The sequence below is a fragment of the Varanus komodoensis genome, unplaced genomic scaffold (assembly GCF_004798865.1).
Source record: "Varanus komodoensis strain SLA01 unplaced genomic scaffold, ASM479886v1 scaffold12, whole genome shotgun sequence".
NCBI lineage: Eukaryota > Metazoa > Chordata > Lepidosauria > Squamata > Varanidae > Varanus > Varanus komodoensis.
In genome coordinates this window covers 23,367,764-23,393,513 of record NW_025335349.1, presented here as the reverse complement: position 1 = coordinate 23,393,513, position 25,750 = coordinate 23,367,764, and the positions used below count along the sequence as shown (strand labels likewise).

At 45.2% G+C, this 25,750-nt stretch overlaps 1 protein-coding gene across 2 annotated transcripts in view; it reads right to left on the bottom strand.

Moving 5' to 3' along the window:
• Window positions 1–25,750, bottom strand: part of ZHX2 (zinc fingers and homeoboxes 2) — a 56,822-nt gene that overhangs the window by 8,158 nt on the left and 22,914 nt on the right. The window contains exon 2 of one of the 2 annotated variants that reach the window (XM_044421820.1): window positions 18,782–18,875. The exons of the other annotated variant lie outside the window; for it this stretch is intronic. The gene's annotated coding sequence lies outside the window, so the exon portion shown is untranslated. The remainder of the gene's footprint in view (window positions 1–18,781; window positions 18,876–25,750) is intronic. 2 annotated transcript variants of the gene reach the window in all.

The window sequence follows — 25,750 nt, the reverse complement described above, 5'->3', positions numbered from 1 at the left end:
AAGTAGTCCATGATACATATTCCCTTGCACTAAATAAGGGTATGAACGGTGTGATTTTTGTAAAGGATATGCTAACCAACCATTTCTGCTCAGATCTGCTCAGGAAGACCAAGGAACCCTCTCTGAATGAATTCTTGACTCCATCTGTCCCAATACTGGGGTTGGATCTAGACTTAAGTCATATGCATAATAGGTCCATAAAATGAATGGACTAAACTAATTGTGTTATTCTGATTCTCCTGGGATACATCAGGCTTAAGAACAGAGTTGTTCAGTGTACCAAATCTCAGGTAAGAACTGCTGCATAAGAAAATGCTCTCATAAGAAAACTTCCTGATTACCAAGGAGGATTTGCTTTGTTCTTAGATTGCTTGGAGAAAAACTGGACTGGGAAATACATCATCAAAAAATTGCATGAAAGCAGTTTTGGATTAATTAATGGTGCATATCAAAATACCAAGATATTATTAAGCCCTGTTCCCCGGAGAGAACGGGAGAGCTCAAAATAATTGTGCAACCTAAAGAGGCTTTGCATGTTGAGGGCTCTGCTATACATCCCCACAGCCTATTCCCAAAGGGATCTGCTTTTGCCACTGGTGAGGCAATCCCTTGTAACTGCGTTGATACATGTTCAAATGGAGAATAAAACTGTATATTGTGGATGCACATGGCCATTTATATTCACACAATGCATTCCAGGTTGAAGCCAATTCCATTTTCTGAAGGTCTGAACTTACACTGGTAGTTTTCAATCTCCCCACTTCTTGGGAACTCTTTCCCCATCCTTCTCTTGTGTTCTCTGTGCATCACACACACAGACTCTGTCCCTACATGGAGATTTTTACTGGAAAGATTGCATGGCAGATTTTGAAGGATGTTTCCAGGTCATTCTGGTTAATGTGGAGTGCTGGATTCATTCTGGCTGAACAAAAATGTGTAGAACTCTCTTAAAAGAGTTTTAGGAAGAGGTGCAGTAGGGCAAGCAGGCAGGAAGTCTTGTCTGCCATTCTGGTCTTCTCACTGAGGGCCCGTAACAAGCTTTCAGAGGGCCCAGTGGGTTTCCGGAACACCATTCAAGAGCCAATGTTTTATGCCTATAAGGCAGGGGTGCAGAACCTCAGGCTGAGGGTAAACTCTGGCTCCAGAGTTCTTCAGATTGTTACCCATCTTCCCTCAACCACCAATAGTTTGGCAATTTGTACAGTTTTAACTGATTTTATGAAATGGGATCTGGCCCCTGGGACTGAAAGGAGTTCTGCACTCATGCTTTAAGGAATAAACCAAAGGTTGCTGGAGAAAGCTGTAAGGGTGCCAGTGTGATCATCCTTAAGAACTGGCTGGTATTCCATGTGTGTGTGTGTGTGTTACCTGTATTGTGCTTTTGTTATTGTTTTTCAAACATGCAGTTCTCCACCCTTAACCTGAAATAATGTTGTCTTGGAGGGTTGTGCAATGGGATTGTTATATAGTTTGACTTCATTTGTTCTCGAACAGCCCTACCGTGAGAGAGATCACCATAGCTTCCATCTCTTGACAGTGACCTAACCAAAGCAGCACAAGTAATTTACTTTAGGAATGGGGCTTACTCTGGGTGTCCCACTGCGAAGTCCCCAAACCTATCGTACTAACTCCCAGCACATTGATGCATTTGGCAACACAAACCATTCTTACGTAGAACAGACGTATCTCTGACCGAATCCCTGCTCTGGTCTTGCCCAGTTCGCAGCAACCATTACAGGGACGGATAATGCTGCTGCAAGGACAGCTGTGTCCTATCATTCCTCATGTGCAAAGGCAGAAGAATTACCTGGCCTCAGGGGAGCTCATCTTCAGCATGAGTCACTGCTCTAAGCTTCCTTCTTGTCTCAAGGCAGGGAGGTGTTGACTCCACCAGAGAGGGATAATTTCTACACCACACGTTCTAGTTCAGGGGAACACAGCTAGGTGTCTTCTAGATGTTTTGGACTACAACTGCTGATGATCCTTGACCATTGGCCACGCTGGCTTGAATGGGAGTTGTAGTCCAAGGCTAGGGTTGCATACTCTTGCTCTAGAGTCTAGAAGCTGTCATACTGAAGCTGTTGTTCCTTGGGCACATCAGAAAGCAAGACACACTAGAGAGAACAATTATGCCAGGGAAAGTCAAAGGCAGAGATGGGTTGACTCTATATAGGAAGGCATCACCTTGAATTTCCTTGAGCTGAGCAGTGCTGTCAAGGACAGGACACTCTGGAGGGCTTTCTTTCATAGGGTTGCCAGAAATGAGAGACAACTTGATGGCACCTAAGAACAGAATCTAGAAGGATACATTGTGGGGCATCAGAGCAAAATGCGGATCCTATTTTAATTAGCTAAAAACGCAAAACAACTGTCAGACATTTGGGAAACGTTGCTCCAGCCCAGCCTTCCCTAACTTGGGTGTCCTTCAGATCTTCTGGACTACAACTCTGCATTCTGGACCAATGACTATATGAGCTGAAGTTCCAAACATCTAGTAGGGAACAGGTGCAGGGAGAAGGCTGCTTCTGTCCAGACGTCCCCCTACCTGGCAGCCTCCAGATGTTGGACTGTAAGACCCATTGTCCCCAGTCAGAATGGCCAGTAGCCAGGGATGTGGGAGGTGTAGTCCAACATCAGGAAAGCCAGCAGTTGGGAGCCACCGTGCTAGGACCACGTTGGCTCTTAAGACAGCAAGTCAGACATATTCTGCTACTCTGCCACTGATGAACTTGCCTTGGTGGCACTGAAACACAAAGGGAGCCCCTCCCCTTCTTGTCCTGCCACTGACCCCGGTTTTTATCTTAGCTGACTTTCTGCTGGTAAAAGGAAGGAAAAAGAAGGGCACACATGCTTTATGTTCTCAAAAATGGATGTCAAAGCAGCCTGCTGCTGCTGTCTGTGGGCGTAGAGCCACGAACGTGGTTGACCTTCTAATGCTTGACCTTGCTGCAGACATTGGACTTGGCAGCAGAAAGGAGGCTGAGGTTCCCTCTGATCAGGAGTGAATGCACAGCATGACAGCAAAAGCTGCCCCCTGACGATCTGCCCTGGAGCCACCCATTGACTTTCATAGCCTGATGTCAAATGGCAAAAGATCATACCTTGCAAGCCGTCCCACTCCAGTGCCTTTCCCCAGGGATACTGGAGGAGGCCTGGCATCTCTCTCACCTGCAGCTTGCAAAATGAAAGCATCTCATCAAGGCATCAGAGCGTATGCATGGCAGCCTTAAACTTTCAGACGCGATTTGCCGGGAGGAGTGTCCCTGGCTCTTCTTTTCAAAGCTAGCTAGCATCAACAGACAAGGAAGGATACCGGGTTTTTAGCATCAGCTGCCACCCATCGCTTGCTTTTCAGATTTCTGTGGAGCAGAGGGGGGACCAAACAAAAGCAAAGTCATTGAAGCCCTGCATGCCTTTTACAATTGGGGCTTTATTTATAAGAAGGCATTGATTCCAAGCAGCGATATACGCAGAGTAACTCAGTGGTCCAAATGCAGCCATTGCACCTGAACTAAACCAAAGGCCAATTCTGGCACTGGCAGTGGCCCAAGAGCTGTTGTCACGCGGCTTCTTCCCACTTGCACCAGTTAAATGGTTGATGTGGAAACCACTCGGCTGGGGCCAGTGATGGCTCCGTATCACCATCCTGCCATCCTGCCTTCTGCCTGGGCCACAGGTGGGTCAGAGGCACCAAGTGGTAAAAGCAACGGACAAAGGTATGGACGGGGTAATTGTGGTCCCTTGGATGCTGTTGGAATTCAACTCCCATCATTCCACACCATTGGCTAGGCTGACCAAGCATGGCATAACCAAAAATTTTGAAGTGCAGTCACTCATCATGAGAATCTGTACAGTCCCACGGACAAGGAAGGTCCCATAATATTCAGGCAGTGGTATTAATCCATAGAAGGAAACCAGTTCCACAGTCTTCATCTCAGACAGGTCAGAAGCAGGGCTTGTGTGGAGCTAAGGGGTCTTAAATGTGCATTCCAGCACAAGCAACCCCAAATACTTTGTGTTATAACTGAAAACAATAGACTGTGGCTGGGAAAATTCTTTCCCCCACCCACAAAGTTACTGTGCGTTGCAGCTAAACTCCACTGCAACTGGGAACTTTGAGGAAGGTAGAACTAGGCGTGTTTTGTCCCGATGGGCCCTGGCTTCATTACACCACTGTGGTTAAGACTGCTAGGCTTTGTAGTTCTATAAAATCTAGAAGAGCACATGTTTCCCATGCTAGGACTAGGACAACCCAGTTGGCCATGAAACTCACTGGGTGATCTTCAGCCGGTAATTCTCTAAGTTTTATCTACTCAGAGGGCAAGGTTTATTGAGGGCACCACACCAGGGAATTTCTGTCTCATTCTCTGAAAGCCCACTGGGTGGGAAAGAAGAGAGAGGGAGAGGAAAGAAAAGATGCAACCCACCCAGTTTTGGCTTTGTGCCTCGCTGTTGCCAACAAAAGCCCCTTACAGTTTATCCAAAAGAGAATCCAAAAAAGGTGCCCACTCACGGTTGAGCTAGTGGTACAGCCGTGTTCTAAGCATACATTCTCTCGTCCTTATGTGAGGAGAAGAATTCCATGTATCAGGCAGCTTTAGGATCGCTTTCGCAAAAGATGGTGCAATCTCATTTTCAGTCTTGTATGTGCCTAATGGGACATTGGACTCGTTTCCACCAAGCCCATGTGTCTAATGGGACATGCATGCCCGTTTCTTTACAGCCATGTGGCAAGCAGAAAACTAGCTGGTGAAGTGCTTTGCAAGCACAGCATCCGCATGCTTGGGAAAAGATTCACTCTCTCTCTCTGTCTTCGCACGGTTGTTAAAGGCAACTCGGCTCTGTCAGGGAGCCAAAAAGCAAAGAAAAAAAGCTGGCCCGCCAGCCACACATCCTTGTTAAGCAAGCATCCCTGGTCCCAGCCTTTTGTATTGACCCTTGGCCCCCAGTGGAAACCAGGACAAGTGCCGCTCTAGCTGGCTGGTTTCATTAACTGCCCATGCCGGAAGATAGGCATTAGCTATTGTTACTGGCGTTCTGCAACAACAGTCAAGGAACCAGACCTTGAGGAACACATCAGCCAAAGAAAAAGGGGAAAATAGAAAAGGGAAATAAAAATCACAGACCAGTGAGCCACTCAGACTCAGGAGATATGATTCACTGGGCCTGGGAGACAGAATGTAGGCCACAGACAATATAAAGCATTTTCTTCATTTGAATGCCCAAATCTCTTTCCAAACACCTTTCTAAGTTGCTTCATATATTGTCAGTGTAAGAGGTGAGAAATGAGAGAGCTCGCTCTTAAAGAAAGAAAAGTGCACTGTTATTTCAGCAGTAAGGCCAGGTGTCAAAGCTATTGAATCCTGTAAGCTCTTTCTCACCCACTTTTCATTATAAAATAATCCCAATAAAACTTTGCGACTGGGTTTGTGCAGCGCAATGAGGCACCTTATTGGATATGTTCTGTGCAGGGTGGCTTAACTTTCAGGAATGAGCTAGCCCGAGGGCCCAGGGCACATTGCAGGGGTGTTCACACCCTTGATGGGTGCCAGGTTGCCCAAGCCCAGGAGGCCAATTTTATTGTGAGCTGCCAAGACTGGCTGCAGAGCTGCTTGGCAAAAGCAGCAAAAAAAGCAGAACCACCTCCATCCTTCCTCACCAGTGACCCCCCCTTGATCAGTGATCGAACAATGATGATGATGATGATGATGATGATGATGATGATGATAATAATTTTTTAAAAACTGTTGCTTTGGGAGTGTGCAAAGGGTTCATAACTTTTTTATTTCCCCCCCTCATTCTTTCACAAGTATGCAAGAATGCACAACTTCCTCTCCAATAGGTGTATCCTTCTCTTGACAATTTCCTTCTATGATTCAGTGTTCAGTGGGAGCACTGAAGGGACGCAATTGTGCAGGTGCACAAATATCACATACTTCACAGACCTTAAATCTGAGCAAATATCCACAGCAAGTTTTTAAAAAGCCAAACCCTTGGAGGATGCTTAAATGGAATGCGGTGAAAGGGGCATCTGTCCCGGCACTGCTTACTCCGTTTCCCCAAGGACCCAGCGTGTCCCCATTCAGCTGCTTTCTCAGAATCTCTCCTTAAAAACTGCCAGGGAACTTGTGGACATCAGCCGAAGTGTGCAGTAACCACAGCTTTCAACTGCTCCAAAAAGGAGCTGCAGAAAGGGAGGGGGATTAATAAATTCCGTGTCTGGACTAATTAGGGACTCAGAAGTGTTGAAAAGTGGTGGATGCTGAGAAATGCCAGTTCGGCACTTAAATGCAAGTTGATTACATTGCCAAATGGGAGGTATTGTCCCCCCTCCCCTCCACAACCTTTGGTGTGCTTACCGCTCTCACCATATTCTCCCTGCTGAAATACTTCTGAATTTGCTCTGCTGACCCCCTTTCCTCTATTATTTCTCCCTGCAAATTAGCCTTTATTTATTTTTTGATTTATATCCTGCCTTTTTCTTTTTAATAAGTTTTATTCTTAATATATACCTAACCAAAAAAAACAAAAAACAAAAACCCAAAAACAAAACAAAAAACTAAAGAGCATCAATCATTGATAACATCAGATCTACTGGGTCAGCCCCCCACATTTTGCTTTTTATTTTAAACTATAAACATATTTAAGTCTATGCGTAGTCCTGTTTCTCTAGCCAATGATAAAAAGAGTCCCAAGTTTGATAGAAGTCTGTATCTTCTCTCTCCTTTAGAGACAAAGTCAATCTGTCCTGCCTTTTTCCTACAAAGGGCTCAAGGCAGCTTACATCATTCTCCTCCTCCATCTTATCCCCACAACAACAACCCTGTGAGGTAGGTTGGGCTGAGAGTCTGTGACTGGCCCAAAGTCACCCAGTTGGTGCCATGGCTGAGTGGGGACTAGAACCCAGATCGTCTGAGTCCCAGTTCCAGACTCTTAACCACTGCACCACACTGGCTCTCTATTCAGCCAGTGGCTTGTTGATTTTTCTGGAATGTTACCTACTCCACTTCTGGGCTTCCACTGACAGCTGTAAACACAAAGAAGTTGACCAGATAAGACTACATATGCTAAGGCAGGTGAAAGTGCCCTTGTGAAAGAATGGGATAAAATAACATTTACAAATGCATTTGCTCTCCTCCAAAACACAATTTTTAAAAGATGTTGAGTGAAAGGGATAGTGATCAGAGGCTGTGCCCCGGCATTCATATTTCAGTGGTCTATGGAAAGGATGCACGGACACAGAGATCACCGATCAAGTGTAAGATAGAATTTTCAGAACACTTCTTACTTTAAACATAATACTTCTCTCACTGCTGACTCACACATTCAGTGATAAGTCAACAAGTCATGAGCCAGGGAAGCGTGACTCATCAAATGATGTACATACAGATACCACCTAGTCTTTCAGCTGATGAGTTCTTAAGCAGGAAATGCTCCATTTCCTCCCTGTCATTCTCACTCTGCCCTTATCACTTGCCCTCATAGGAATCTACCCTGAGGATTCCATTCACTCTTCCTCCTCAATAGTGACTCATATCCCTTCCCTTATTTCAGCACAACATTCATTCCTTAAGGCTGCAACATTCTCGGAATGAATCTCATTCAGTGCTGTAGCGGTCCATTTTGACATCATGACAATCCTACCACCAGATTCCTTAATTAAGTGGCCAAAATTACAGGAAGCTATCTTAGTTCTTATCAATATACCAGTTCTAGCAGTTTTCAACTCCACTGGAATAGGACTGATGGGTGCTAATTGCCTATTCAAGGCCAAGCTGCCCCAAAATACTTTCTGTTACAACACGAAAAAATCTCTCAGGAGACTGAGAATTGTGAAAGAGGTGTTGCGTGATGTCACCACAGCCCACGGCTTCAACCCTGGCAGCTTTGGACCCAGAATTCTGCATGTCTCATTCAACTGCCCCTGCCTGGCCTTTAAGAGGAAACAGGGTTTTGAAAGTCCATTGCAATCTTAGTTAGGTCGGAATGATGTTCCATGGATGTATTATGGAATGTGCTTCCCAGAGAGGTCTGCCTGGCGCCATCACTATATGTTTTTCGGCACCAGGTTAAGACATTTTTATTTAATCAATATTTTAATATGTATTAATAGTAATTGGATGTTATTGTTTGTATTTTATTAATCACAGCCAGCATGGAATAGTCTATTTATCTATTTCATTCTGATTTATGTTGTAAGCCATCCAGAGACGCATATCATGGACAGCATACACATTTTATAAATAAATAAAATGTACACTGAAAAAACGAGCGTCAAAACAAATGTGTACATTGAATTCAGGAAGAATGACATGCTGAGTTCTGGCACTGGTTGTGCTTAGATCTCAAGACATAGCTCTACCTGCCATTTTTTGTGGCACTGTGATTAACTGGGAAGCATAAGACATGATTTTGTTGCTTTATTTTAATATAAATGTTCAACGTTCGCTTTTCAACAGTTAAAGCAAAATGGAAAGAGACAAGATGTCAGTTGTGAGACTCAAAATTCCTGTTACAATTCTCATTCATATAACATTTTCTTTAAAGAGAGTTACTAATAGCACTTCAGAATTTGTCAGCCATTGACAATGGAGTCAGAACTGCAATATTCTCTCTTCTACGCCCACAACGCCTCAGATATACTGATGCCTGCACCATCTAGAAAGAGCCACTGCAAACATGTTGTATTATTTGTTGAACATCTCTGTCTGTCTGAATTGCTAGGATAACTTCCCTACAAGCCCATTTTCCCTGGGCATCCAGTTCTTCCTTTCAGAACAGTTGTACATAATCACACTATTTGGACAGACTTGTTCTTTAAGCACAGAGCTTCCTTTTATCTGCAACCTTGAGACACGCTCACCCTATCCGTTCCAACCGCTATACTCATGTGCTTTCTCCTGCAGCCTTGCAAACATCACTGCCTTGGAAACTTCCTATTACCCGCCTGGGGGCCACAAGGGAAGTAGTGGAACCCGCTTCATCTCTATGCTGGGCATGGAAGATGGTGCTTTTGTGCCTTTGCAGCTTATGCATAACCTTGAAGCTCGCTTACAATCTCTTGACTGAAGTTAAGAAACCTCACGCACAGTCAGATGGCTGGGCCTTTTTGCTCTCTTCTGCCTGCAGACCAGCCTTTTCCAACCTGGTGCCCCTCATCCCCAGCCGGTGGGCATGTTGCCTTGGGATGGATGCTAGCAGCTCGCAGCACAGCTGCTTCTGTCCCTAGCCGGACTTGCCAGCGCTTGAATTTTGTACCTTTCGCATGCCACACACAAGCTCCATCAGTGAGAGTTCCGATCAGTCCTGAAGAAAAAGGGGAGGCTACCTGGGCAGAATGAGGCCCGTTATTAAAATTCCACCCAGTTCAGGTTTTTTTGCTTAAGGGGAAAAAGAGGCTTGAATGAAAAGTAGTAGTCTAATGCAATTTTGAAGGCTTGACTTAAGTGTATGGGAGCCAGTGCGGTGTAGTGGCTAAGAGCCTGGGACTGGGACTCAGGCGATCTGGGTTCTAGTCCCCGCTCAGCCATGGAGCCAACTGGGTGACTTTGGGCCAGTCACAGACTCTCAGCCCAACCTACCTTACAGGGTTGTTGTTGGGAGAAGACGGAGGAGGAGAATGATGTAAGCTGCCTTGAGTCCTTTGTAGGAAAAAGGCAGGATATAAATCGAAAAAATAAATAATACAAGAAAGACTTTACAAGGAGTGGGTAGCAGCAGCGGCAGATCTCTTTTGAGATGCAAGGTTATATGGCCACGTAGGTATGAACTGAACCTATTTGTAAAAGAAAGGGAACCCCCCCCCCCCGTTATTGGGTTTAAAGCCCCAGCATTGCTCCATAAAATAGTTTAATGGCTTAAATGGTCTTTTCAAAAATATAATATACTCTTGGACTCTACTTCCTATAATCCCCAGCCATCACAGCATCACTGATGATTGGACTTGAACATAACTGAAAGGTGTCAGGTAGGTGAAGGATGATTTAGATGTATGGGCGAGGGTGGAACCGGGCAGATATATGCGAATGGCAACGTTTTCTCCTGTTGCTAATTGTATATGCATTTTTGCACTTGTGTGGTGAGTTTACTCCTTGCAATTAATGTCAAGAGTGATTCAAAACCCAGAAAAATATCTTTCAGAAGATTAGGTTTCACATTTTAAACATAAAAGTAAAAAACAAAACGAAAAAACAGACTCCTGGCTTTGCTTGATTTACCTTTGCACTCTGAAATCCATGGGCTATGAGGCAGGGAATGGCTTGGCTCTGATGCGGACAACCTAGTCCAAAAACAAAAGTATCTTCCTGCATTTCAAGATCTCAGGCCAGGACCTCATGCAAACCGAAGCTAGGATTCTAGTTTCAAAATAACAGGCGCTAACTAAAAAAAGGAGGTTTGGAATGTAAATTCACACAGGGCGTCTTTACATGCCTGAAGGAAACAGAAGCAGCTCAGGTTTAGCAGAGTGTTCCAAAAGGGCACCTGCCTTTGAACAGAATGAGGAATTAATGATCCACCAGAGCAGTGGGAATTGCAAGATCCCAAAGGAAAAGCACCAGAGTTGGTGCTGATGAAGCAAAAAGGCTGACAGAATAAGCACAGGAGTTGCCTCAAAGCTGTTCTGCTCCACAGCTTCTTCATGCCACATTAACAGAGTTACGGGCATTCTGCCCCGTGGTCGGTTCACTCAGATTCTGCCTCTGAGTCCTGTGCCATTTCTGTAAGAGGGAGGCTCCAACAATCATGCCCTTTATCTGCAATGGATACGGCACCCCAGCTTGTTGACTCAGACCTGCAGACACCACCTGAACCGCAGAGTTGACAAAATCTACTGCAAACTGATACTGTGGACGTAAGAATACAACAGCTGCCATTGTTGTTGCATTCAACGTGTGGAAAATTCATTTTAATGCTTTTCCATTTCTAACCCATTAGCAAATTTACCCCATCTAACAGAACAAAAGCAATGTCTTGTGGTGCTTTCAAAGACTGACAAATGTATATTTCCATAAGCAAAGTTAATAGAAGAATATTTTTTTCTACTCTTGCCACAACAAGCTGGATACTTTTCACATTTAATGCATCACCCAGGCCCACATTTACTTTGGAGTAGCCTTCCAGTTGTGTTGGACTGCAGAGCCTAACACCTCTCAGCCAGCTTGCCCAGTGGTCCTCCAACAGTCCAGTGGGTATCAGGTTGGGGAACCCTTCCTTAAACTGTAACCCTGGGCATATATAGAATAAAAAAAACCTTGCAATTCCCATCTGTGAGAGACAGAACATTTTTCTGTCTAAACTCACACAGGATTGAGCCTTAGAGAGTGTTGCCTGAGCCCCCTTCCCTTTCAAGTGGGTATCCACTTACTCTTTCCTTCTCTATCTGGGCTCAGGATCAGACCCATTTGGTTTCCATCTTGCAAAATGCCCTCCTTGGGGAATGCAGCTCAGCTGCAGCAGCCTCTGCATTAGAAGACAACATAATGCCTGTATGGGCATTATTTAAACAGATTTTCTCATCATGTGTAATAGGAAGGCATGGCAACACATTATCTACTCCTGATGTTTATCCCTCCCTCCCTCCTGTCAGTTTTTTATCCCACTTTTTTTCTCACAAAGGACTCAAAGCAGCTTGCACCATTGTCCTGCTGCTGCTCTCAAGCTTATCCTCCCAACACAAGCCTGTACGGAAGGCTAGGCTGAGAGTCTGTGACTGGCCCAGAGTCACCCCGCTGGCCAAGCGAGGACTAGAGCCCAGCTTGCCTGAGTCCCAGTCCTGCGCTCTTAACCACTATACCATGTGTGATGTTGCCCCGAGGGCTTTGCACATAGAGCACTGAACACTAGGCTGAGGCCGCCCGCATGCAATTCCTCATGTGCCGGCCTTCTTTGGACATTTGTGCTGCACACACGCACACCAGGGAGGAAGGAGACTTGCAAAAGGCACGACACAGGCAGGTGGGAGCTTGTTCCCAGCATGGACCTGCTCCCTGCTCTCATGTTGAGGCAAGTGGATTAAAGAATACCAAAGCAGGACTGGTCGCTTCACCCAAACTGAAACACATTCACTCGCCAGAATAGGCCTGCCCAACAGCAGTGTTTCTAAGTGCTTCCATTGCAAAAGGTATGCAGAAAACGAGCATGTCAGGAGAAGAGGCCTGTCTTTCCCAAACACACAAGTCTTCTATGTGCAAGGATCGGAGGGCTGAGGAACATTCGGCACCCCACCACCCCAAGCTGAGATCTGAACCGATCCATCTCAGCCACTGGTTTTCTACCTCAGACATAAATAATCTACAATCAAGACAAGACCGAGGGTGGGGAACCTGTGCTCTGGACCACATTTCCTCAGAAGCAATCTGCCAAGGGCTGTATGTCCACGGTGGGTCGAGCCAGAGCAAGAAGTGGGTGGGATCACCCCTCTTCTTCCTCTCTTTCTGCTTTCCTCTTCTCTCTCCCCTCTGCTCACACACACACACACACACACATGTACACAGAGAGAGACTGTCTCCCTCCCCATCTTCAACAGGCTGCTGGAAGAGGGGGGAAGAGAGATCCCAACAGAGGTCTGAAGAGAAATTTTTCAGAGAGCTTTTGAAATTACGCCAAGGACTGTCAGTTGCCCACTTGGTACAGATCTTTCCATGGCAACACACTCAGCGTCTGTATGCTCTTGCAAACTCCAAGAAGCTGCTGCGGTTATTACTGGGGTAAGAAGTGGGAAGGTAATACTCCTAGAGTAAGTTCTAGGAATCTGAGAGCACAATAGACATGCATTCTTACTGGAAAGAAGGAATATATATTGCCATGCCTGACCTGTAAATATAAGTTACTCAGATGTTGCTTATACCTGTATGATCATCGGTCATCTGTCATCAGGTGATAGCATATATTTGAGCAAAACATGAGAAACAAATCACCTCTTTCTCCATGTTTATGTCATTTGTATTCTGCTAAGACACAATGCCCTTTCCCACACATTCAGAGGAGAATCTTCCAAGTATTTAACAGAATAATTTCACAGCTTAAAAACAAAGAAAGAACAAGACACCCCCCCACCCACCCAACTGGGTCATCTCATATTGCTTTGTATCTCAGCCCCAAAAGTTACATTAATTGTCTCCAAACATCAGCTAAGGCCTGTTTATACATGCAACACAATGACTTGGTTTGGATCCAGAAGTGGTTGCAATCTCTACCAGCCTAAGAGGAAAAGAGGGGGTCCATCTTTTGCACTGGTCACGAAGTAAGAAGTTACCCCTCTGCCCCACTGAATCACTATCTGCAGTGCCCAAAGAACTTGGCGGGACGGGGAGAGAATCTCTTGTGTCATGTTCATCTGTGTATGGGATCAACAGGAAGAGATTCCTGGCAACTGATAAAAGTCCTGCTTGGGAACTTTGAAGGCCCAGCCTTCAAAGTTGCTATGCTCTGGTAACCACCCATAACTGCAGGCCAGCAGAATACCAAATTCAGTGCCAAATGCCAGATTCTGCAGATGTATCACAAACCCACAGAACACATCTGGCCATATTAACTCCAGCTTGGAAGCTGGAAATGGCCAGTTTTTGTACTCAAAGCCATACATTTTGTACACTGAAAGCTGGCACAAGAAAGCTTTCAATGGGCATGTGAAAACTAATAAAAATTCTTTCAGAATAAGCCCATCTTCCTGCCTCTATGGCATAGTGGGGATATTGTTAATGTGACATACACATACAGGGGTGAAATATATTTGAGCTGAATGATACTTCCTAGAACTGTGGCTGTGGGATTTGAATGATCTGGCAAGTAAGTACCTGTTTGTGTTTCCTGCTCCCTGTCCTCAAATCTGGAGGTTCTAATATGAACCACAGAAAGACTTCCTTCTCTGGAGGAGGGAATTCTGCAGAGAAGGCTCTGATCCTATCCCCAGCTAGATAAGGGAACACAGAACAACACCCTGTCCTACAGGTTTGGAAAGGCAAGGGACTCATTTTATGGCATTCCCTGGAGCAGGGGTTGGCAACCCGTGGCTCCGGAGCCGCATGTGGCTCTTGAACCCCTCTGCTGCGGCTCTGTCGCCCAAAACATGCGCTGGCACAGCCACTGATCTGCTCAAAGCTCCACTCCAAACATGCTAGCTAGTTAAGTAAATCAGCTAGTTAAGTAAATTGCTACATTCCTCTGCTAAACAAGCTTCCAGCAGGCTCTCATGTTACAGGAAACCTGCTGAAAGGATTCTCTTTGTCCCAATGTAATGTTAAAAGCTGAATTGGGACCTGTCACAATTCACAGCACTTGACAGTTTATCTGCTAATCAGTCACTAAACACACCTATATCTCCGGCACAGACCCCCCCATCTGTGGACCTGGATTTACTGAGCTCCCCCCCACCCCAGCCCAACCATGGATAAATCGAAGAAAAGAAATGTTTCTGAAGAAAACCGAACGTTTAATGGTACGTGGGTAGATTCATTTGCTTTTACTGCTGACGAACTTATGGGGTTTGCTGTTTAATGCATGCAGCCCTTTAGCACTGACTTTAACTCTGCAGGAAGCTGTTCTCCTATTCAAAATATATGAAAGGAGTCCTACTAGTTTATAATGTAAGATTTAAAATAACAGTTTTTAGTGACTGAACAAGAGCTGCAGCTAAATCATAATGAAGATATACATAGCATCAAGGTAAAAAACGATATATGCGGTGTTATTTTCATTTTAGATGTCAAAAGGCTGTTGTGGCTCCTGGTGTTTTCTTTTGTGTGGGAAACGGGTCCAAATGGCTCTTTGAGTGTTAAAGGTTGCCGACCCCTGCTAGAGCCATGGTTCTCAAGCTATGGTCCATGAACCACTAGTGGTCTATAAGCTCTGCTCAGATGGTTTCCAGGACTACCTGTAATATCCTGCACTAGCTTGTTTACTTTCTGACAACAGCAACTGAGCCCTTTTGACTGGGTCCAAATTAACAAACAGGTTAACAAGGCCCCGGCCCAAGTGCCATGATTTTCATTATAAGGCGCCAGTTTACTGATGCCAATGCTGAAGAAAAACATGGTAATACAATATGGGTTGTTGGTAGAAGAAAGCAAACAAATGTATTAACTGATTCCTCAAGAACCATAGCAAGATCCAGGTGGGAGGACCTGCAGGGGAGACATCAAAGGTGGATGGGAGGGCAGTATCCTCAGCCAGGGGAGATGTAGGAAAAGGCACAGAAAGCTCCCTCTAAAGTCAGGCAAGCTCTGTTTGTTTTGAATTTGAATCCATTTTGGGGGTAATGCTGGCATTGGAAGCAGGAGACATGACAAAAGGCAGCTCAGACATACTCCCAGCAGCTTCAAAGGACTCCCTTTCTTGCATATTGCAATTCCCCCCCTCCCAAACTGCAGGGGAACATGACAAAAAACCGCATGCTTTCCTGCACTAGAAAACAGAGTCTATCGGAAAGTGCGCTTTAACTTGCAGAATCACAATGCACCATGATGGAGCTAGGGTGCCTTTAGTTTCCTTGTTAATGTGATGTTCCCTAAAAGGCCACTGCTGCCTTAATGCCTCCCAATCAAAGGCAACAATGCCACTTAAGGACAGGCCCCTTAATCCTGAAACCAAGATATTAAACCTGCTTGAAAATAAACTCAAGGTGATACTAGCCTAATGAAGGGGAAATAGGAAAAGTTTGAGGCCAATGGGCAAAAGGTGAATAGGAAGGACACAGCTTCTTCCAAGCCTAAGGTGAGAAATCAAAAGCCTTTTTAAAGCAAAGGAATATTGCTGGTTCTCCTCCTCCAACACTCTTCAGAAGAAATGTTAAAGTGAAGGCTTCTAATAGCAATGTCTGTGATCACAATTTCCAAGGGTGCAGCCCAAGCCCAGAGCAGTGAGGGATGGCAAGCCTAACAAGAGGGGGAAAAAGAGAGCATCTTTTAGCCCAGCCTTTTGCTTTTGCTGCTGACCTCAAAGCAACTCAAAAGGATTGCTCTCTGAAGATGCGCAGTGGCAGGTCAATCTTTCTCAGTGGGCAAGCCAGCTGAAAATCAATGGCTTGTAATTGAGGCCTGCTAGCAAGAAGGCAGGTCAGGGGGAATGCAGAGATGAAAGACTCTTAGATCTGTATGTAATACAATGGCAGGGACTTAAAAAAATAAAATCAAGTAGGAACAAAGAATACAGAAAAAAATTGTGTTCCTTTGCCCTTGTACAATTCTTTTAAGAAAAAGGATGAGAGCATTTGGCATGCCTTATCTATACTCTTTTATCTTGACTTTGTGAATATTGATCACCGAGTGATACTTTTCAGATTTTAATAAAATGCTGGCTGCCCATCAGATTGGCTGTGTCATATGGACAGTATTATTGCTCACCTAGTGATGCTGAGTTACCAAGCTGAGAGGGGAGGAAGGCACTGGCAAGCCCAAATTTTGGCCGGTTACCAAGGTCAGGCAAAAAGTTTGATTGCAGGGCATAAAAAAACCCCAAAACCTGCAGAGCTTTGATGTGATATTGTCAATCCAGATATGGTCAGTGTGACTATGAAAATAGGACTAGCTCATAAGAATGTCAACTATTTTAAAGGAGCTATTTATTTATGTTTCTTGCAGGGATGTCAAAGGGTTCACTGGTTACAAAACTGCCTGGATGGCAGAAATCTGTCTGTAAGCATGAAGTAATACTTTCTGTCAGTTGTGAATGAGCAAATCCTTGAGATATATACTACCTCCATTAAAATTGCACATTGCCCCAAAGAAGGCACTCTGGCTGGTGGGTTGCAGGCAAACAAATTTTTAGGCTCAGAAATCATTTTAAAGCTTTTGGGCACTTGGCATTCACAACCAGCTTGCTGTCTACTCTCAAGAACAGAACAAATGGATCTTGATCTGATTTGCTAAGGGCTGTTCTTATGCTCCTAAAATTCAGTACACACAAATGTTTGACTGGTAAGTGTGTTGGAGGCCACTGATTTTCAGTCTACCTTCTATAACAAAAGCTTTACTGTGTTGCTTATCCTTTAGTTCCCCAACTTTACATTTCCACTGTGCCAAATGAATGCCCCAGTTTTCAGATATCACAGCTCCAAAGCAAGCCTTGTTTAACATTCCTTTCAGAACAAATCTGTAAGGTAAGTGCTGAGTGGTGCTTTCAGATCCGTTCTGATGATGGAGGCAGCCCGAGTAGCTGCGCCAAGTAGCATATAGCATGCTTGCCCTTTCAATGTAAGGTCAGTGGTCCCATCTGCATTTTTCATCATCTCTACTACAAGAAAGGCAGCCTCAGAATTATTCTGTCCAGCAGCCTTCCAAATAACAAAAGCCTGGCAGGTGAGCTTCTTGAACTTCCTGCAATGCAGAGTTCATGTCACATCGTGCTTTCATTTCTTCTATGGCAAACAATATGAAGCTGCATTGCTAACTATAGGGAACTAGTGGGGCTATGAAAGGGAGGGAAAGGTTTTAGTTCAGAGGGACAACACAAGCCTTGCATGTAGAATGTCCTAGTTCAGTTCCTGGCGCCTCCAGGTGGGGCTGGAAGAGATGCCTGCCAAGGACCCTGGAGAATAACTGCAGTCACTGCAGGCTGTATTAAGCTAGACAACACTGCGTTGGAGGGATGGTATGGCCCCTGTGACTCTCCAGCTGTTGTACTCCAACTCCCAGGCATGTTGGGAGTTGTAGTCCTAAACATCTGGAGATTGCCAGGTAGGAGAAGGCTGCAGACAACCAAAAGCCTGGTTCAGACTTCACTGGACTGAGCTTTGAGCATTCTCTCCCTGTTGTTTCCCTTCAGTGCTTTTCTACCCTGAGTTGTAAAATATGATCCTGGTTTGTTAGCAGATCCAAGAATTGGCAAAGCTGGGAGGCAACTGGAAACTCTGGTTTAAACGAGTCAGGATAAAAGCACCAGAGGCCTGCGTGCACAGGCGAGGAGGGAGCCTGCAAGGATACCACACATTCTGGCTTTATCAACCTGAAATCATCATGCCTGAACAACACCAGGATAAAATGCAATTAACTGTTTCTTTCAGGGAAAACAACCTTTTAAAAAGAAGAGTTGGAGAAAATGCCCAGATAGAACTATGCGGCAATCAGAGGTGTGTTTAAAAGATTGTGTCTGAAAAGATTAAGTTGAAATTGAAATAATGTTGCTAATAATGTTGTTAAGAATGTAGTATAATCTATTCCATGACTCAGTTCAGAAAATCTTCCAAAATATAATTCAGATAGCTTAATTCTGGTTTAGTGTGCTGTCTCAATTGAGAAACCATGGTCAGCAAATATGATTCCAATTACTTAAACTGGTCTTGCATATTACAATTTGTGCCAAGAATGGGCAGTATCCAGTGCTACCACGAACGACATTGCATTAGCTTATCCAATGTAGCAAAAATAATTTAAAAAGCAGGATATTACTGCCTTTTCTCATTGTACAAGTTAAAGTGCACAATTGTTGGTTTATCCTGGTGCAACATCATTAGCCCTGGTGCCAAACATTGGAAACTACCTTATAGTTTTGTGGGATGTCTGAATCGGCAAGCCCTGAACACAGAGACCGCTGTACTTCCAGAGTGGAGTGCTGCAAGGACCAAAGCCCAAACCAAACATGGAGCACTAAACCACGTCCTCTTTTGCTGAGCAACTGGAAGTTCAAAGCATACAGTAAGGATGGCACAAATCATGGCTCTGGATCATTGCCTGGAGTTGCTTTTCAGCCATCACAAATGTAAACGACCCCCCTGCCACACACACACCAATCATGTTGAATGTTAATTTTTCAACTGTTTTCTTTTATCATCTGCATATTGCCTCACCTCCCTTGTGGCAAAGTTCTTCCGACTTATTCTCAACTCCATCAACCTCTTGGCACAGAAACAGGGGGGCAGAATTCCCTCATATGAGCAGTTTCTACAAATGAATCAGAAAGAGCGTTCAGGTTTCTAGCTCTAGCACTGCATTGCGATGCATGAATCATTTAGCTGATTAATTCTTTAGTTCATGGCTAAACATGACACCACAGGCAATCTGATGATGTTACTTCATTCGTATTCCACCTTCATTTTGCTTCCTGGTTATCTGCAGGCTTGGTTTAGAGTGCCGACAGTCACTTGGAACTCTAGATGAGGCGAAGGCAGCCAGAACTGGAAGATGGGACGGATGGATGCCCTCCTGCAGCCCCCACCGACCAAATGATGGGAAAGGGGTATGGCCATGTCCCCTGACGTTGGTTGGTCTCCACTTGTGGGCATTGGGAGAATGTGCCTCCTGGCCTACTTGTAGGGAAATGGCTTCTCCCACTGGAGAAGCACAACAAAGTCACTCTTCAACGGTGGAGAGGGCAGGGGCCAGCAAAATATCTGAGCGTGACGCAGAACAAGGCTAGCGGGCTGGATGGGCAACCTCAGTGGTCTGAGATCCAGTTACCCTGGTGAGGCTCCGCCAACATGAACCTTCCTGAAATCATGATCACACTGAGAGGGTCTGCTCACTGTCCCATAATGTAAGAGACAGGACCTTCTTGGTGGTGGCAGCAAATACAAGGAATGCAGGCTTTCTACAGGCTCCTCCACTGCTGGTTTTACGGCATCTTTTAAGTCTCTCTCTTTCAATAGGCCATTTGTGCATGAATTTAAATCTACTGCTTTGAAAAATTACCAGAGGTTCTGCTGATGTCTGCTACAATGTTATTGCTGCCCTGTTAGTTCGTTTAACATTTCATAAGCTTATGCTTTGAAGGATTGTTTTTAAAGAAAAGCAGCATGTATCTATTCCTGACCAGGAGTTGCATTATATAGCATGAGGTTTTCTTTCACAGAATGACAGACTACAAGGAATTTGGATTGAACTTGCCAGATTTTCCATGTTCTGAAGTCAAATTGCATACTCAGAATCATTTAGGACAGTTAGAACTCCAGAATGTGTATACCTGCTTTGCATATTTAAGCACACTGATTAGATCCCCAGGATTCCAGTAAAAAAAAGAAAAGAAAGTATCCCTGGACTAGATAATTCAGTTTTATAACCTTGATTGATTAAAAAGGCAGCCCCTCTTTAGTAAGCAGCAAACTTTTAAAAGATGTTCAATTAATTTAATTTGAGGAGTCATAAAAGGTTGGATGCCTAACACTTTTAAAAACATTAAAGATTTGCAAATCCTATGCCGGTTTACTCAGAAGCATCTCTGAACTTCGTGGAACCTATGTTCAGCTAAGTATATACAAGACTGTAGCTTAAAAAATTGCTTCCAGTTACAATAATCAGAAGCAGCTTGTTTCTACTGCAGCAACATGTTATGGGCTTGGCATTCCTGTCACGATTCCCAATTAATTTTTTTCTGCATGCATTTCAGCTTAATAAGGAACAAGGAGAAGTGTACAAATGCACACTCGGCTCTGATACTTCCAGAATGATTCAATTGTGACAGTGGTTAGAACTCAAAACAGTAATGATGATGTGTTAGAGATCTATTATTGGGCACAGTTATTCCACTAAGCCTCAGAAACAATGAACTCTCTGAGTAAAAAAGCATGGATGAAGACGTCCAAGGAGACAGGTTTCCTGTGCGACAGCAGCAATAGGCAATGAGGCAGAACGAAATCATCAGAAAGTAGGCCACAGTCTGAATTGGTGGACCTGAAGAGCCGCTGATGCAGACTGACGGAGGGGAAGTGGTCTAAGCTTCCAGTTCAGTCTCCTCAAAATGACCCCAACCTCCAAGCACTCCTGGAAGGTAATCAGCGCACTGAACCAGTCACTTCCAAGTCCTAAAGGATAACCTCCACCAAAATGATCCAAGCGGAAGTGGAGGGAGAAAGCTTGAATGGGTGCAGAACTGCTAAGCCCTCAAAGGAAAACATAGCTGAGTGGCAGAACACCATGATTGTGTCCCTGGGTTCTCTGGGGAAAGAATCTTGCTGCATAATGTAGAGAGCTGCTGCCAGTCAGTGCTGACAAAACTGGACTGGACGGGCCATTGATCTGACTCAGTAGAAGACAGCTTCCTATGTCCCTAAGGTGGCAAATAAATATTCAAGATTCCACTGGTCCAGGTCATCCCCCTCCTGCAGTCAGTCAAAGGTTGTGTTTGTGGGATTTCAGTAATTGCTGATAGGATGCTCAGAACATCCTATAATGCATAAGCTACAGCCAACACATGCATGAATGTAAGGTTGTACTCCCAATATTTGTTTGATAGCATCTGCTGCTTCCTACACACATGTAGCATTAATGGGCCACATACCTGAAGGACCACCAGAGAATCAGAAGAGCAAGGACGCAAAGGACAGATGCAAGGCCACAAAGAGGTCCAGTGATTTGTACGGCAGAAAGAAGCCCTGCTCAGACACCTTTCCAGATATTGACACCACTTTGCTTTCAGAAACAGCACACTCAGGGTTCCCTAAGGCCAACAAGGGCTAGAAAACTGCTCTTTTATTTTAAAGAGGAAGCTATGGCTCTCAGGATCCAGTCTGTTTTCTGGCCCAATTCAAAGTGCCAGTTTTTGCTTTTAAATCCCTAAACGACTTGGGACTAGGTTACCCGAAAGGCTGCCTTTTCCCACTCATGCGAAGCTCTTCTTTCGAGGCCTGCTTCTGAGGGCTCTCATCTAATGAAGCAAAGCAGGTAGCCACCAGGGAGTGGCACCCTGGCTGGCCATCTACCCCAAAGCCAGACCCAGCCGATGGCCTTTCCGTCACTCAGTTTTTTGAGCAACTCAAGTAATCTGAGCACTTTAGGTTTAGTTCTGGGAGACACAGTGAGTTTTGTTTTCTTTTTCTGTGTTTACGCAGTTCTTGGTTTTATGAGTGTATGTCTTATTTTGTAATTAAGCTGGTTTGGGACTTATGTTAGCTGCCTAAACAACTTTTATTGTTGGCGTACTAATATTGTTAATCAGATAAACAGTGCTAAGTCAAAAGAAGAGACTGCAGAAATGATAACCAGCCAAGGAACCTTTGCGTTTGTGCCATGCTATGGTTATCTACTCAGAAGTGGAAACCAGTGGTATTTACTCATAGGCAATTGTGTATGAGCTCACATTCAGGACAACTAAAAATGCTAGCTACTAAAGGAAAAGGAACTGCATTATATCTTTCCACGTCCTGAAGTTTAACACTACAGCAAAGCAGTGTCTCTCCTTCCATATTCTTCTTCAAGGCTTTACTTGTCCTTAATGAAGGACAGTTTACATAATGCCAGGGGGACAGATCCACCCCCGCATTGCCTAAAACTTCTGTATGCTCAACGACCAGGTTGCAGGTCAGACTCTATTCTCCATTCAAGAGTGAAGGTAGTTAGCAAACAGATCTACCAAGCTCATATGACCTCACTTTGCTGGCCTTTGAATCACCTCTCTTATGAAACCTGTTATGTTATAAAGCAGGTTCTCACTTTAATATTAATAGCAAAAAGTTTGGAAATGCCACTGAGCCCTAAATGAAGAGCACTGATCCAAGGCCCTGCTTCTCTGGCTTTTAAGTCATCCCTACCAACCAAGACTCATTTCACTCTCAGGCTTGCTTTACTGGAGATGTACCAGTAGGAAAAAAATAGTAATTTAAAATCCAAGACCTGCCCTGCTCAAGGATTAAATGTGTGACAGATAGAAAAATAATCCCTGACCAAAAATGATGGTAAAAACAAGGTCATTGGTAGTTTTAGATCAACACTGCCTTCAATCTGGTTACCCTTTCAGTATCCCAAGTCAGCAGGGCTATCCCAAGCCATCTGGAAGGCACCACAATGGGGAACGCTCCTTATTGCTGTGAAGTCCAGCCTGTCTGGTACCACAAGGCTTGAACAGAGTGGCTCTCCACTCGCATTGGAAGAGGAAACGGAACTGGGGGTTGGTGGTCCCTAGAACCACTTTCCAGCATCTTCTGCATTTGAAAGGACTCCAAAGTCTGAACCTTGTTCTTCTCCCTGCTTTAAATGACCCAGATAAGCTGCATTCCCTCAGTTGTTGCTGAGCTCAATGACCTCACTGTGGTCACAGCCCAGCAGCAAGCCTGGCTCAGGCACAGGTGAGCTGGCCGAGTCTGCCGTACCACCAAAAGCCAAGCTGGGAACCTGTGGATGCTTCCCCAAACCCACAGAGTTCAATTTGTCTTCCACTGTAGCGTGGGAAGTATCCCAGACAGGAGGCCACGGAAATGAGGAGGAAGAGGAATAATGCCAGGTGGGTGGCTGCAAAAGCACAGGTGTTGATCCACTTTCAGCCCAAGGGACAAATTCCATTTCAGAGAAGCTCCTGGGGTCTGTGTTCCAGTGGCAGGTGGGGCTGAAGGGCCGAACTAAAATATCACAACACCTGCATGTTTAACCTGAAATCTTTCATTAGCAGAAACTAAGCCTTTGGAGAGGAATTTCAACATTTTAGAATGGAGAAGACCTCACCTCAAGGCCAGGAAAGCACTCCATGACTGATGGTTGGGAGAAAAAGTGGAGAGAGAGGATGGCTATTTAGGGAGCCTCAAAAGGTATGATTGGGACCCAGGGCTAAGCCCTCAAGCCCTGAGTTAAAGATTCATACTCTCCAGGCATGCGGAGATGGAGCTTAGGAGGGTTAATCTAGATGGAGGGACTCAGGTCTCAGTTTAGGGCCAGCTGTTCTTGGATGAAGTTCTTTTATTGGTGCTGGGACTACCTTATTGGGCTCCTTGTCAAGATCCAGCCTTCTGCGCCCGTGGCCCACTGGCCACCTGACATCAGCCTGCTGTAGGTTCTTGCCTACTTTCGTACCCGAGCATCTGACAACTTGGTCTGCACAAGTTAGACTTTTGCAGCATGTCCCAAATGGATGACAGCACATGTTGGACATCTGTAACCAAAGCAAGCTGCAAAAGCCACAGCTCCCGCAAGGGAAAGGAAAGAACTGGCAGTCTCTGAGCTCATTGTCTAGTACACAGTGTTCAAGGCACCGTTCTTGCATAAAGGCCCCAGCAAAAGTTGTGTGAATTATTCAGCCTCCATGCATACAACATACATTTGTTTAAAAATGCAGTGCAAAGCCTTCCTTCTGCTGTTTTAGGTCTTCTGCAGAAGATCTGTTTTTTTCAACGTTACAACTGCCAAGAGAGGCTCCCCTGTCCCCACTCCCTTCCCAAAGCAGCCTCTTCCTTTCCAACTGCACACAGATCCAAGCTTCTGTGCAAGCTGCAGAATGAAAGTCATCCAGCTCAATCCATGGGAAAAAGCTAATCCAGGGCATCTCAAGCCTGAATCCACTTGATTGCAAAAGGAAAAGTGAGGGATTTGAATGCACTGAAAAGCAACTGAGGATGAGGGAATGGAGCGGCAGCTTTGAACTGTGAATTTGCATCACGTTTTCCTTTTGGCGTTGGAACAGACGGACATTTTCGCACCCCTAATGAATTACTGGGATCTGTCAGGGGAGCTGTGATGATTCAGTGCCAGAAAAACTTGGCTCCGGAACCTTTCTTTGCCACTCACCCTTTGTAGTAGCAATATAGCACTTATAGACAGCCTCAGCAGGCAGGGTTTCTATTAAAAATTAAAAAGCTATTTGTTAAAATAACATTGCCATAGCAACGGGGGAAAGCCAGAGCGTGCCAGGTGCTGCTGCCGGAGCTGCTGAGTCATGGCATGTTAAAATCGCCACTCTGCTCTGTCTGGCTGCTCACGGAGAGGCAGGTTGCAAATGTGGTCGCAGCTGCCCGGACGAAGAGGGAGAAGCAGGCAATGCTCAGTCTGCATCTGCTGCAAACACGTCTAGCGCTGTGCTTTTACACAGGAAGCGGGCATGTAGAAGGGCTGTCCGCCCGTGGGCCGGGTATCGTTTTGGAGAAGAAGCTCTCAGGTAGGGGAGGGCCTTTTCCCCAGTAGTGGGCAAGGCTGAAAGGAAAAGGGGCAGGGCTAAACACCCCAGCATATTTTGCCTCTGACTTCTTTCTGCCAGTAATTAAGGGCACAATGCTCTGCAGGTTTGCACAGAAAAAAATCTACCACTGCGCCCCAGCATTTTGTGGGACTTTTTTTTTCCAGTCCAAACATGCAGAGCATTGCATCTTAGGAAAAACATTTCAACCTGAGAAGGGCTACTGCAGAAAAGCTAGAAAAACACCGAGTTGCCAGTGGTTGGAGGAAAGGGGGTGTGGCTTTCTGGGGAACCCCAGAAGACTAGATCTGTCCCTGCGGGGCACTGTGCTTGGCTGATGGGGTTATCCTGATGTGCAGAGGAGGATGCGGACTAAGACTGCTTCAGAGCCTGTCCGACATGGACACGAGGTGGGGATCCCCTTTCCTGTCAGAGATTGCATTCCCTGGGCTTAACCTGTTGGATGCCACTCTCCAAAGGTGAGCTGCATCACCTGGGGAGGTTGTGACCCCTATATCAGTGTTCATTATTCTTCTTATAATATTGCATTTACAGAAGGGAAGGGAAGGGAAGGGAAGGGAAGGGAAGGGAAGGGAAGGGAAGGGAAGGGAAGGGAAGGGAAGGGAAGGGAAGGGAAGGGAAGGAGTCCCTGCAGATTTTACTCAACAGCCGAATGGCTACGGGGGTGGCATCATCTCCGTTTCTAAGGCCATGAGCCAGTGCTGTCCAAAGAAAGACATTCCCATGGTCATGTGGTGATCATAATGTCTTGGGCACTATTTCCTTCCCACCGAAGTGGTACCTGTTTATCTACTTGCATTGCATCTTTTCCAATTGCTAGGTTGGCAAGAGCCTGGGACAAGGCAGAGGGAATTCACCGCGTTGCACAGCCTCGAACGGCCATCCTTTCGATCAGCATCCCAGCGGCTCAGTGTTTAATCTGCTG